The sequence below is a fragment of the Pseudophryne corroboree genome, chromosome 2 (genome assembly GCF_028390025.1).
Source record: "Pseudophryne corroboree isolate aPseCor3 chromosome 2, aPseCor3.hap2, whole genome shotgun sequence".
Lineage (NCBI taxonomy): Eukaryota > Metazoa > Chordata > Amphibia > Anura > Myobatrachidae > Pseudophryne > Pseudophryne corroboree.
This window is the reverse complement of record NC_086445.1, coordinates 169,397,381-169,410,183: the sequence shown is the minus strand read 5'-3', so window position 1 is coordinate 169,410,183 and position 12,803 is coordinate 169,397,381. Positions and strand designations below refer to the sequence as shown.

Below are 12,803 nucleotides of genomic sequence, written 5' to 3'. Positions count from 1 at the left end.
TTAAATCCAAACATACTTTGTCATTTAGCAATTGTATTTAGTTTTTCATCCCAATTCAAGATCCTGCCTCGTAGAGACTTATCTGCATCCCCTGTATGTGTGCTTATCCTCCATACTGCCCTCTTTATTTCTGTAACGCTACATTTATATTCCTAAATATGTCCATCCTTCCTGAGCTTCTCCTAATTATGTGTCCTTGTACCTATATTCCCTGTTCTGTGTATCTTGTCTTGCCTTTCAGTTGACTATACAGCACTCTGTCTTCCTTACCCCCCTCCATCATGGTTCCGGTATGAATGGTCAACCATGTTAAGGTCGACAGTCATTAGGTCAACCACTATTGGTCGACATTGACATGGTCGACATGGACAAATAGTCCACGTGGATGGTAAAGTATGAAAAAGTAAAAAAATAATTTTTTAATAAAAAGCCATGTCGAACTTTCCATGTGTCGACCATTTGTCCATGTTGGCCAATAGTGATCGACCTAGTGACTGACGTCCTAAGTAGGGTCGACCTGCCAAACTGATACCCTCCATCATATCCTAATATGTAGAACTCACCTCCTCCTACCTGTCTTCCTGCATGGTAACTGGAAACTTCAGTAGCTGTAGATAGAATGTTACAGGATGAAGCATTGTGATGTCACAGGCTAGTGATGTCACAGGCTAGGTGTGATGTTACAGTAACTAGCAGCAAAGCTACCAAGTTACAGCTATCTTACATATACATGTTATACATCAATTATAACAGGATTTGCATGAATTTCTAGTTTAAAAAAAAATGAGACTAGAGTAGAAAATTAACTATAAGGCAATGTTGTACAGAGTGCCTCAATACATAGGAAAAGGGAAAATATAAGTGAAAGGGATTTCTAGACTAAGGAGGACATGTACTAAGCAGTGATAAACGTGGAGAAGTGAGCCAGTGGAGAAGTTACCCATGGCAACCAATCAGCATTGCCGTGACATTTCTAATTTGCATACTATAGAATTGTATGGAGCAGCTGATTAGTTGCCATGGTAAATTTCTTCACTGGCTCACTTCTCCACTTTTATAACTGCTTAGTACATGTCCCCCTTAATCACCACTTATATTTTATAAGGATATAAAGTTCTTTATCTAACAGGCTGAATTAATCAATTTCCATTATATGTTTGCATACCTCCCAATTTTTCATTTCTTCAAAGAGGGACACACGTGCGGCGAAGCCCGAAAAGGGGTGTGTCCTAAGAAAGTGGGCGTGGCTTCACGGAGGACCCACAATCGTGAGCCATGCCCCCGCTTTCATCACTATGGGGCATGCCCAGCGCTCTGTGAGCCGCTGGCATGCCCCCTCTCCCTCTGACTCCAGTGAATAGACGCACAGCCTCTATTCACCGCTGCTCTGCTAAGCAGGGCAGCGAGACACAGAACCTACCAACTGCCCCCCCTTCCCGCCACCACCGCGGGACACTGCGGCCCGCGGGTGGGACAGCGGGACAGTCCTCAAAAAACGAGACTGTCCTGCGAAAATCGGGACAGTTGGGAGGTATGTGTTTGTGTGTGTGTATATGTATGTATGTGTGTGTGTGTGTGTGTGTGTGTGTGTGTATATATATATATATATATATATATATATATATAATATTACCAACTGTCCCAATTTTTTGGGAAGCTTCTGCCAATCACTGCTCTGCTGTAGAACAGTGGTGAATAGACGCTGTGCGCATGCGCATACAGTGTCTATTCACAGAGATAGAGGGGCTGGGGCATGCCAGCAGCTCACAGTGTGATACACAGTGTTACATACACTGCTGCATGCCTCTCCCGGCTGCCCCTTCTTCAGCCGCAGTGAATCCTCTGCAACGCCTCCCCCTCCCTCCTGCGAGGCAACGGATTCCCCCTGCTGATCCATCGCCGCTGGCAGGTTTTTGTTATCCTTTGAAGCCAAGCCATGTGACGTGACAGCTGCTTCTCGTATCTCCTCAGTGAGAGCGCAGATAGAGAAGCTTCCTGCAGCGGCAGCATGCGGTCCGTTCCTCTGGGACTCTGAGAGCTGTCCCGCAATGCACTCTTCTTCAGTTCCCCGGCAAGGCTTCTGTAACAAGATGCACTGTATGTGTGGCAAATGTGCTGTAGTGTAGTGTGGTGGTGCTGCACTGCAGGGGGGGAGGCTATTTAGTACATGATGGTAGCGGTGTGTGTCAGCAGGGCCATAACTAGGTGTGTGCTGAGTGTGCTCAGCCCACAGCACATAGGCACTGGCCCAATTTTAAGTATGGATGGGGAAGGGGGGGATTGCGCACCATTTCTCTTTCTGGAACAGGGCACCAAAATGTCTAGTTACGGCTCTGCTACATAGGGCTACAAAAAACATCATAGGAAATTGTTATCTCAGATTCTGGGCGGTATGTAATGACAACCGTGTTCTGCGGCCGTGCGGGATGCCGGCTGAACTTGGACCTTTTTTTTTTTTAAAGGGGCAATTGCTTACAAGGCAAAACCATGCCTTGCGTGATTCCCACGCTGTACACTTTTTCCTCCATTTTGCTATTTTTCCTCAATTTTGTGTCTTAGACCCTATTCAGGTTCAGTTGCAGATTCTACAACTGCTACTATAGCATGCTGGGGACCGCGCAGGTTAAGGCCACCCTGCATGCTTACGGGCGTCCAGCGATGCGATTGCAAAACAGTTACGATCGCATCGCTGAATCCAGAATTCATGATGACCCCGGGCATATGCAGCAGGCAGTCCACCACCATTTTCTTCATCAGAGCCTCGAAAATGGTCTCACCAAGCCTGCGTTGGCCGGGCCACTCCTTTGCAACACCGAAATGCTGCTTCACTAAACAGCCACCGCTGTCAATCATAGTGTAATCGCATCGTTCAGGGATGCGATCACACTGTGAATTTGTAAGCATGCGCCATGCAGCCGCAACGCATGTACAGTTTGCAAACGAGCGATTTTCGGAAAGTAGCGATGCCACCTGAATAAGGGCCTTAGGGGGTTATTCAAACCTGAATGCTTTTGTGCGAATTTACAAGCCGGCCAATTATCGCTAGACTGCGCATGCTTACAGATCGTAGTACTCATGCGCAAGGCCAAACAGCAAAAAAATCCAGCAACTTTTTGGATCGCTAGGCGTAACCAGGTTGATTGACAGTATGCGGGCATTTGGGCGTGGTAACTGGCCGTTTTCTGTGAGTGTCAGGAAAAACGCAGGCATGGCCAATCGTTTTCAGGGAGCGTGTGTGACGTCAGCTCCGGCGCTGATCAGCCTGTTCTCATCGCACTGTAGGAGTACTTCCTGGGCTTCGCACAGACTGGAAAAATCATTTCATGGTGAGTGAGTTGCGAATGGATTTGCAGCTGACCGGCAATCACCAAGATTTCTCTAACGTCCTAGTGGATGCTGGGGACTCCGTCAGGACCATGGGGAATAGCGGCTCCGCAGGAGACAGGGCACAAAAGCAAGCTTTTAGGATCACATGGTGTGTACTGGCTCCTCCCCCTATGACCCTCCTCCAAGCCTCAGTTAGGTTTTTGTGCCCGTCCGAGAAGGGTGCAATCTAGGTGGCTCTCTTAAAGAGTTGCTTAGAAAAAGTTTTTAGGTTCTTTATTTTCAGTGAGTCCTGCTGGCAACAGGCTCACTGCATCGAGGGACTTAGGGGAGAGAATTTCAACTCACCTGCGTGCAGGATGGATTGGATTCTTAGGCTACTGGACACCATTAGCTTCAGAGGGAGTCGGAACACAGGTCTCGCCCTGGGGTTCGTCCCGGAGCCGCGCCGCCGACCCCCTTGCAGATGCTGAAGATTGAAGAGGTCCGGAACCAGGCGGCAGAAGACTTTTCAGTCTTCCTCAGGTAGCGCACAGCACTGCAGCTGTGCGCCATTGTCTGTCAGCACACTTCCCACAGCGATCACGGAGGGTGCAGGGCGCGGGGGGGGGGCGCCCTGGCAGCAATGTAGAATACCTGTATGGCGAAAAATACATCACATATAGCCCTTGAGGCTATATGGATGTATTTAACCCCTGCCAGACTTCACAATCTCCGGAGAAGAAGCCCGCCGAAAAGGGGGCGGGGCCTATTCTCCTCAGCACACAGCGCCATTTTCCCTCACAGAAAGACTGAGGGGAAGGCTCCCAGGCTCTCCCCTGCACTGCACTACAGAAACAGGGTTAAAACAGAGAGGGGGGGCACTGATTTGGCGATATACATATATATTAAATGCTATATGGGAGGAACACTTATATAAGGGTTGTCCCTGTATAATTATAGCATTTTGGTGTGTGCTGGCAAACTCTCCCTCTGTCTCCCCAAAGGGCTAGTGGGTCCTGTCCTCTATCAGAGCATTCCCTATGTGTGTGCTGTATGTCGGTACGTGTGTGTCGACATGTATGAGGAAAATGTTGGTGAGGAGGCGGAGCAAATTGCCTGTAATGGTGATGTCACTCTCTAGGGAGTCGACACCGGAATGGATGGCTTACTTATGGAATTACGTGATAAGGTCAACACGCTGCAAGTGGGTTGACGACATGAGACGGCCGGCGAACAAATTAGTACCGGTCCAGGCGTCTCAGACACCGTCAAGGGCTTGTAAAAACGCCCATTACCTCAGTCGGTCGACATAGACCCAGACACGGACACTGATTTCAGTGTCGACGGTGAAGAAACAAACGTATTTTCCTTTAGGGCCACACGTTAAGGGCAATGAAGGAGGTGTTACATATTTCTGATACTCCAAGTACCACAAAGAAGGGTATTATGTGTGAGGTGAAAAAACTACCTGTAGTTTTTCCTGAATCAGATAAATTAAATGAAGTGTGTGATGATGCGTGGGTTTCCCCCGATAGAAAATTATTGGCGGTATACCCTTTCCCGCCAGAAGTTAAGGCGCATTGGGAAACACCCCTCAGGGTGGATAAGGCGCTCACATGCTTATCAGAAAAATATCCTAAAAAGTATACACACACATGCTGGTGTTATACTGTGACCAGCGATCGCCTCAGCCTGGATGTGCAGAGCTGAGGTGGCTTGGTCGGATTCGCTGACTAAAAATATTGATACCCTTGACAGGGACAGTATTTTATTGACTATAGAGCATTTAAAGGATGCATTTCTATATATACGAGATGCGCAGAGGGATATTTGCACTCTGGCATCAAGAGTAAATGCGATGTCCATATCTGCAAGAAGATGTTTATGGACACGACAGTGGTCAGGGGATGCAGATTCCAAACGGCACAAAGATGTATTGCCGTATAAAAGGGGAGGAGTTATTTGGGGTCGGTCCATGGGACCTGGTGGCCACGGCAACTGCTGGAAGATCCACCGTTTTTTACCCGAAGTCACATCTCTGCAGAAAAAGACACCGTCTTTTCAGCCTCAGTCTTTTCGTCCCTATAAGATATCTGCCCAGGGATAGAGGAAAGGGAAGAAGACTGCAGCAGGCAGTCCATTCCCAGTAACAGAAGCCCTCCACCGCTTCTACTAAGTTCTCAGCATGACGCTGGGACCGTACAGGACCCCTGGATCCTACAAGTAGTATCAAAGGGGCACAGATTGGAATGTCGAGGCGTTTCCCCCCTCGCAGGTTCCTGTAGTCTGCTGTACCAATGTCCCCCTCCGACAGGGAGGCAGTATTGAAAACAATTCACAAGCTGTATTCCCAGCAGGTGATAATAAAATTACCCCTCCTACAACAAGGAAAGGGGTATTGTTCCACACTATAGGGTGGTACTGAAGCCAGAAGGCTAGGTGAGACCGATTCTAAATCTGAAAAATTTGAACACTTACAAAGGTTCAAATCCAGATGGAGTCACTCAGAGCAGTGATAGCGAACTGGGAACAAGGGGACTATATGGTGTCCCGGGACATCAGGGATGCTTACCTCCATGTCCCAAAATTTGCTTTTCTCACCAAGGGTACCTCAGGTTCGTGGTACAGAACTGTCACTATCAGTTTCAGATGATGCCGTTGGAGTGTCCAAGGCACCCCGGGTCTTTACCAAGGTAATGACCGAAATGAGGATTCGTCTTCAAAGAAAATGGACGACCTCCTGATAAGAACAAGGTCCAGAGAACAGTTGGAGGTCGGAGTAGCACTATCTCAAGTAGTTCTACGACAGCACGGGTGGATTCTAAATATTCCAAAACCGCAGTTGTTCCGACGACACGTCTGCTGGTCCTAGGGATGATTCTGGACACAGTCCAGGAAAAGGGTGTTTCTCCCAGAGGAGAAAGCCAGGGAGTTATCCGAGCTAATCGGGATCCTCCTAAAACCAGGAAAAGTGTCAGTGCATCATTGCACAAGAGTCCTGGTAAAAAATGGTGGCTTATTACGAAGCGCTTCCATTCGGCAGATTTCACGCAAGAACTCTTCAGTGGGATCTGCTGGACAAATGGTCCGGATCGCATCTTCAGATGCATCAGCGGATAACCCTATATCCAAGGACAAGGGTGTCTCTCCTGTGGTGATTACAGAGTGCTCATCTTCTAGAGGGCCGCAGATTCGGCATTCAGGATTGGATGCTGGTAACCACGGAGGCCAGCCTGAGAGGCTGGGGAGCAGTCACACAGGGAAAAAATTTCCAGGGAGTGTGATCAAGTCTGGAGAATTCTCTCCACATAAATATACTGGAGCTAAGAGCAAATTTGTAATGCTATAAGCTTAGCAAGGCCTCTGCTTCAAGGTCAGCCGGTATTGATCCAGTGGGATAACATCACGGCAGTCGCCCACGTAAACAGATAGGGCGGCACAAGAAGCAGGAGGGCAGTGGTCAAAACTGCAAGGATTTTTCGCTAGACGGAAAATCATGTGATAGCACTGTCAGCAGTGTTCATTCCGGGAGTGGACGACTGGGAAGCAGACTTCCTCAGCAGGCACGACCTCCACCCGGGAGAGTGGGAACTTCATCGGGAAGTTTTCCGCATGATTGTGAACCGTTGGGAAAGACCAAAGGTGGAAATGATGGCGTCCCGCCCGAACAAAAAACGGGACAGGTATTGCGCCAGGTCACGAGACCTTCAGGCGATAGCTGTGGACGTCCTGGTAACACCGTGGGTGTAACAGTCGGTGTATGTGTTCCCTCTTCTGCTTCTCATAACCAAGGTATTGAGAATTATAAGACGTAGAGGAGTAAGAACTATACTCGTGGCTCCGGATTGGCCAAGAGGGACTTGGTACCCGGAACTTCAAGAGATGCTCACAGAGGACTAATGGCCTCGGGAGCTAAGATGGGATTTGCTTTCAGCAAGAACCATGTCTGTTCCAAGAGGAACCGTGGCATCTGCCTCTAAGAAAGGACCTGCTCCAGCAGGGACCTTGTCTGTTCCAAGACTTACCGCGACTGGCATTCCGGAAGAGGTCATACCTACCCTGGTCAAAGCCAGGAAGGAGGTGACCGCACAACGTTATCACCACATGTGGTGAAAATATGTTGCGTGGGTGAGGCCAGGAAGGCCCCACGAAAAAATTTCAACTAGGTCGATTCCTGCACTTCCTGAAAACAGGAGTGTCTATGAGCCTCAAATTGGGGTCCATTAAGGTTCAAGTTTCGGCCCTGTAGATTTTCTTCCAGAAAAAATTGGCTTCAGTTCCTGAAGTCCAGACGTTTGTCAAGGGAGTATTGCATATACAGCCCCTTGTGTGCCTCCAGTGGCACCGTGGGATCTCAACGTAGTGTTGGGATTCCTCAAATCATATTGGTTTGAACAGATCAAATCTGTGGATTTGAAATATCTCACATGGAAAGGGACCATGTTGTGGCCCTGGCCTCGGCCAGGCGATTGTCAGAATTGGGGGCTTTGTCTTAAAAAAAGCTCATATTTGTTTTCCATATCGGACAGGGCAGAACTGCGGACTCGTCCCCAGTTTCTTCCTAAGGTGGTGTCAGCGTTTCGCGTGAAACAACATATTGTGGTGCCTGCGGCTACTAGGGACTTGGAGGACTCCAAGTTGCTAGACGTTGTCGGGGCCCTAAAAATAGATATATATATATATATATATTTCCAGGACGGCTGGAGTCAGAAAGTCTGACTTGCTGTTTATATTGTATGCACCCCAAAAGATGGGTGCTCCTGCTTCTAAGCAGACTATTGCTCGTTGGATTTGTAGTACAATTCAGCTTGCACAGTCTGTGGCAGGCCTGCCACAGCCAAAATCTGTCAATGCCCATTCCACAAGGAAGGTGGGCTCATCTTGGGCGGATGCCCGAGGGGGTCTCGGCTTTAAAATTTTGCCGAGCAGCTACGTGGTCAGGGGGGAACACGTTTGTAAAATTCTACAAATTTGATACCCTGGCTGAGGAGGACCTGGAGTTCTCTCATTCGGTGCTGCAGAGTCACCCGCACTCTCCCGCCCGTTTGGGAGCTTTGGTATAATCCCCATGGTCCTGACGGAGTCCCCAGCATCCACTAGGACGTTAGAGAAAATAAGATTTTACTTACCGATAAATCTATTTCTCGTAGTCCGTAGTGGATGCTGGGCGCCCATCCCAAGTGCGGATTGTCTGCATTACTTGTACATAGTTATTGTTACAAAAATCGGGTTATTATTGTTGTGAGCCATCTTTTTTAGAGGCTACTTCATTGTTATCATACTGTTAACTGGGTTCAGATCACAAGTTGTACGGTGTGATTGGTGTGGCTGGTTTGGGTCTTACCCGGGATTCAAGATCCTTCCTTATTGTGTACGCTCGTCCGGGCACAGTACCTAACTGAGGCTTGGAGGAGGGTCATAGGGGGAGGAGCCAGTACACACCATGTGATCCTAAAAGCTTGCTTTTGTGCCCTGTCTCCTGCGGAGCCGCTATTCCCCATGGTCCTGACGGAGTCCCCAGCATCCACTACGGACTACGAGAAATAGATTTATCGGTAAGTAAAATCTTATTTTTCGCATGCCGAACGCAGACTTGCACAGGGCAGGTTATAACTCTGTCTGGGCGGCGACTATCTGATCGCAGACCTCTGCAAATTCGCAGATGAGCGATCAGGTCTGAATTAACCCCCTTAGTTCGCATATACAGTAGGGAGTGATGCTGGGAATAATGTAAGAAAGAGCAAGTAACTTTGTACTTGAGCAGACCATGTTGCACTGTAAGGGGTGCAAACACATACATTGTTTTTGCATGCAGGGTAAATATTGGCTACTTTTGCATGTAGCCAACAAATGTTGGACAGCTTTATTTTTACACTGCAATTTAGATTTGAGTTTGGACACGTTCCCCTGTTATCTAAATCTCTCTGCACATTTTTCAGTCTGACTCACCTGCAGTGCAACATGGTTTTGCCCAGGTGCACATTTACTTGCTCTTTCTTACTTTATTCCCAAATCAGAATCAGGCCCTTAGCGTACTAGGTACTGAGGATTGGTTTATTTGTCGCAAAGGAATTAGGGCCTGATTCAGAGATGGACGAAAATGCAATACTGCATATAAGCAGCATTGTATTCCCATCCGATCTGAAGAAGGGACATACAGGAGATGTCTCCAGTAGAAGAGTCGCCTCCTGCATATAGCTTCAATCCCAGCACTGCGACCAACGTCGCAAGCTCAGATACAACATTGCGACCATACATGGACCACGCATGTGGCCAGCTATCTTAGCATATAGTGTACTAGGCACACAGGTTTATTGTTTTTGCGTGGCTAAGTCACAAAGTCCGTGGCGTGCTAAACAGTTCTATTTGGCGCAATGTGATGATAGGTGTATGTGGACATGTGTAATAAAAGAAGATACAAAGCACCTAAAGCGCTGAGTTCAGAGGGAACCCAAACTCGTTTAGAGAGAGAAATCTTTTTCGTTGGGGAACAAATCTAGCAAATTATCATTAACAAGATCAGAACAAGTACATATGCTATACTTTGTACCCATTTTTACATTCTCAATGGCTTTAGGAGCCCAACTCATTTCACTGGCGAAGTGTGGAGGATATTAGAATTACAGTTAAATCTAACAAAACAGAACCACTGGCACTACTACCAGCGATAAGGAGAGGGTGGAAACGCACACCTTTCCCTGTAAGTGGGCCACAACATCAATTAAAATATTTAAGACTCAGGGGGTCATTCCGAGTTGATCGCTCGCTAGCAGTTTTTAGCAGCCGTGCAAATGCTATGCCGCCACCCTCTGGGAGTGTATTTTAGCTTAGCAGGAGTGCGAACGAATGTATCGCAGAGCGGCTACAATGCTTTTTTTTGTGCACTTTCAGAGTAGCTCAAAACCTACTCAGCACTTGCGATCACTTCAGACTGTTCAGTTCCTGTTTTGACGTCATGAACAAGCCCTGCGTTCGCCCAGCCATGCCTGAATTTTTACAAACACTCCCTGAAAATGGTCAGTTGACACCCAGAAACGCCCACTTCATGTCAATCACTCTGCGGCAAGCAATGTGACTGAAATGCTTCGCTAGACCCTGTACAAAACTACATCGTTCGTTGTGCCCGTACGACGAACGTGCGCATTGCGCCGCATACGCATGTGCAGAACTACCATTTTTTAGCCTGATCGCTGCGCTGCGAACAAATGCAGCTAGCGATCAACTCGGAATGACCACCAGAATCCCTAGCTATCTTTCACAGCTCTTCGTCAGCAATACTTTGCAGATGAGTAAGAAACTCAAAACAGAATTGGAGAAATGGAAACATCTTACTGTGGCATTCATGGGCAGATGACCCTTAATTGATACGTTTTCCACGATGATTGTGTCCAGTGCTTTTTTTAATGGAAGAAAGCACAAGTATTCATAGAAAAGGTATCAATACTCAAAGTTATAAGTTGATACAAGGGGGTATATTTACTAATGTTCAATATTGGGTTTCGGGTGATTTTGCATTTGTTTTTGCATTTGGAGATTTACTAAAGGTAAAATTGAATATAGGCAAAACATTGGTACTTTCATAAGCCCCTTTCACATCTCCAATGCCGGATCCGACCTGGGAATTGGAAACTGGTCCTTCCCGGGTGGGATCCGGCATTGAACCCTAAGATCTGGCTTCCCAAACCGGCAATATGCTGGTTCGGGTTGCCATAGCGGCGGGGGGCGAAGGCGGCGCTGGGAGATGAGCTGTGTAGTGAACGGGTCGCATCGACCCGGCAACCTGTTCACACTGCCACTGACCCAGTATTCAACCTTCTTATTACCCGGGTTGAATTACCAAGTCAGGGAATTCGTCGCAGCCCCTTTCACATCGCACAGTGACCCGCGACGACCCGGCAATATACCTGGTCGATACCGGGTTATTTGTGCGATGTGAAAGGGGTATTATAGACGAACATAAGATCCCCTGATTTACTAACCTTCAAATTCAGCGCGATGTGTCTTGAGCGGGAGGCGGGCGCTCATTTCACCCAGCGGTGAAATGAGCGGTCTAACTAGATTTGGCAATCTAGAGTCAGCGATGGGCATACACACGGAGAGATCCGTGCTTAATTTTTAAGCAATCTAGTCACATTGCTTAGAATTTAAGCAAGGATCTCTCCGAGTGTACCCCCTTTTACTGAATCCCATATCAATGATGCCAATTATATTTACTAAATAGAGGGGTGTATGCAATTGCCGTTTTTTAATTCGACACAATTCGACAGTCACAAACCCTCCCGCCGGGATCCGAATTCGACATATTCAATAAAAAACGGATTCGACAGTCCCGCTGTCGAAAAACGGACCAATTGACGATAGTGTGCGTCCTGGATTCGACTTCATGGACGGCACAAAAGTGTTCAATAATCTTGAAAAAAAAATGCGTGGGGTCCCCCCTCCTAAGCATAACCAGCCTCGGGCTCTTTGAGCCGGTCCTGGTTGTAAAAATACGGGGGGAAAAATGACAGGAGTTCCCGCCTATTTTAACAACCAGCACTGGGCTCTGCGCCTGGTCCTGGTGCCAAAAATACGGGGGACAAAACACGTAGGGGTCCCCCATATTTTTCACACCAGCACCGGGCTCCACTAGTCAGAGAGATAATGCCACAGCCGGGGGACACTTTTATATAGGTCCCTGCGGCCCTGGCATTAAATCCTCAACTAGTCACCCCTGGCCGGGTTACCCTGGAGGAGTGGGGACCCCTTAAATCAAGGGGTCCCCCCCCTCCAGCCACCCAAGGGCCAGGGGTGAAGCCCGAGGCTGCCCCCCCATCCAAGGGCGGCGGATGGGCTGATAGCCTTGTGTCATAAAAAAGAATATTGTTTTTTGTAGCAGAACTACAAGTCCCAGCAAGCCTCCCCCGCAAGCTGGTACTTAGAGAACCACAAGTACTAGCATGCGGGGGGGGGGAGGGATGGGCCCGCTGGTACCTGTAGTTCTACTACAAAAAAATACCCAAATAAAAACAGTACACACACACCGTGACAGTATAACTTTATTACATACATGCACACCTACATACACACATACTTACCTATGTTGACACGAAGTGTCAGTCCCCTTGTCCACGTAGAGTCCACGGGGTACCTGTAAATAAAATTATACTCACAACAATCCAGTGTAGATCTATTAAATAATACTTGTGGCTCATAAATAGACAAACCAAGTAGATAATCCCTTCTAATATAAATAGATATGCTATTAGCAATCAAAAAAAACACCAAAAAAAAACATGTTTTTAAAAATTTTTATTAGATCACGACAGCAAAATGAGGCGGAATGAAATTGACGAAAAGACTGTCGAAAAGCACTGTTGTCGAATCAACATTCTTCAGTTGAATATACTTTTGTTGAAAAGCCGCATTTTTACCATTGCAGACATGTCGAATTTGACAAATGTCGAATTGCAAAAAGTCGAATCTGAAACGGCAGGTTTTTTGTCGAAAAAGTACTG

General features: G+C 47.4%; 1 protein-coding gene across 5 annotated transcripts in view; it reads left to right on the top strand.

The window, feature by feature from the left end:
• LOC135006096 (uncharacterized) overlaps positions 1 to 12,803 on the top strand; it is a 227,549-nt gene that overhangs the window by 118,167 nt on the left and 96,579 nt on the right. The gene's annotated exons all lie outside the window — the stretch shown is intronic.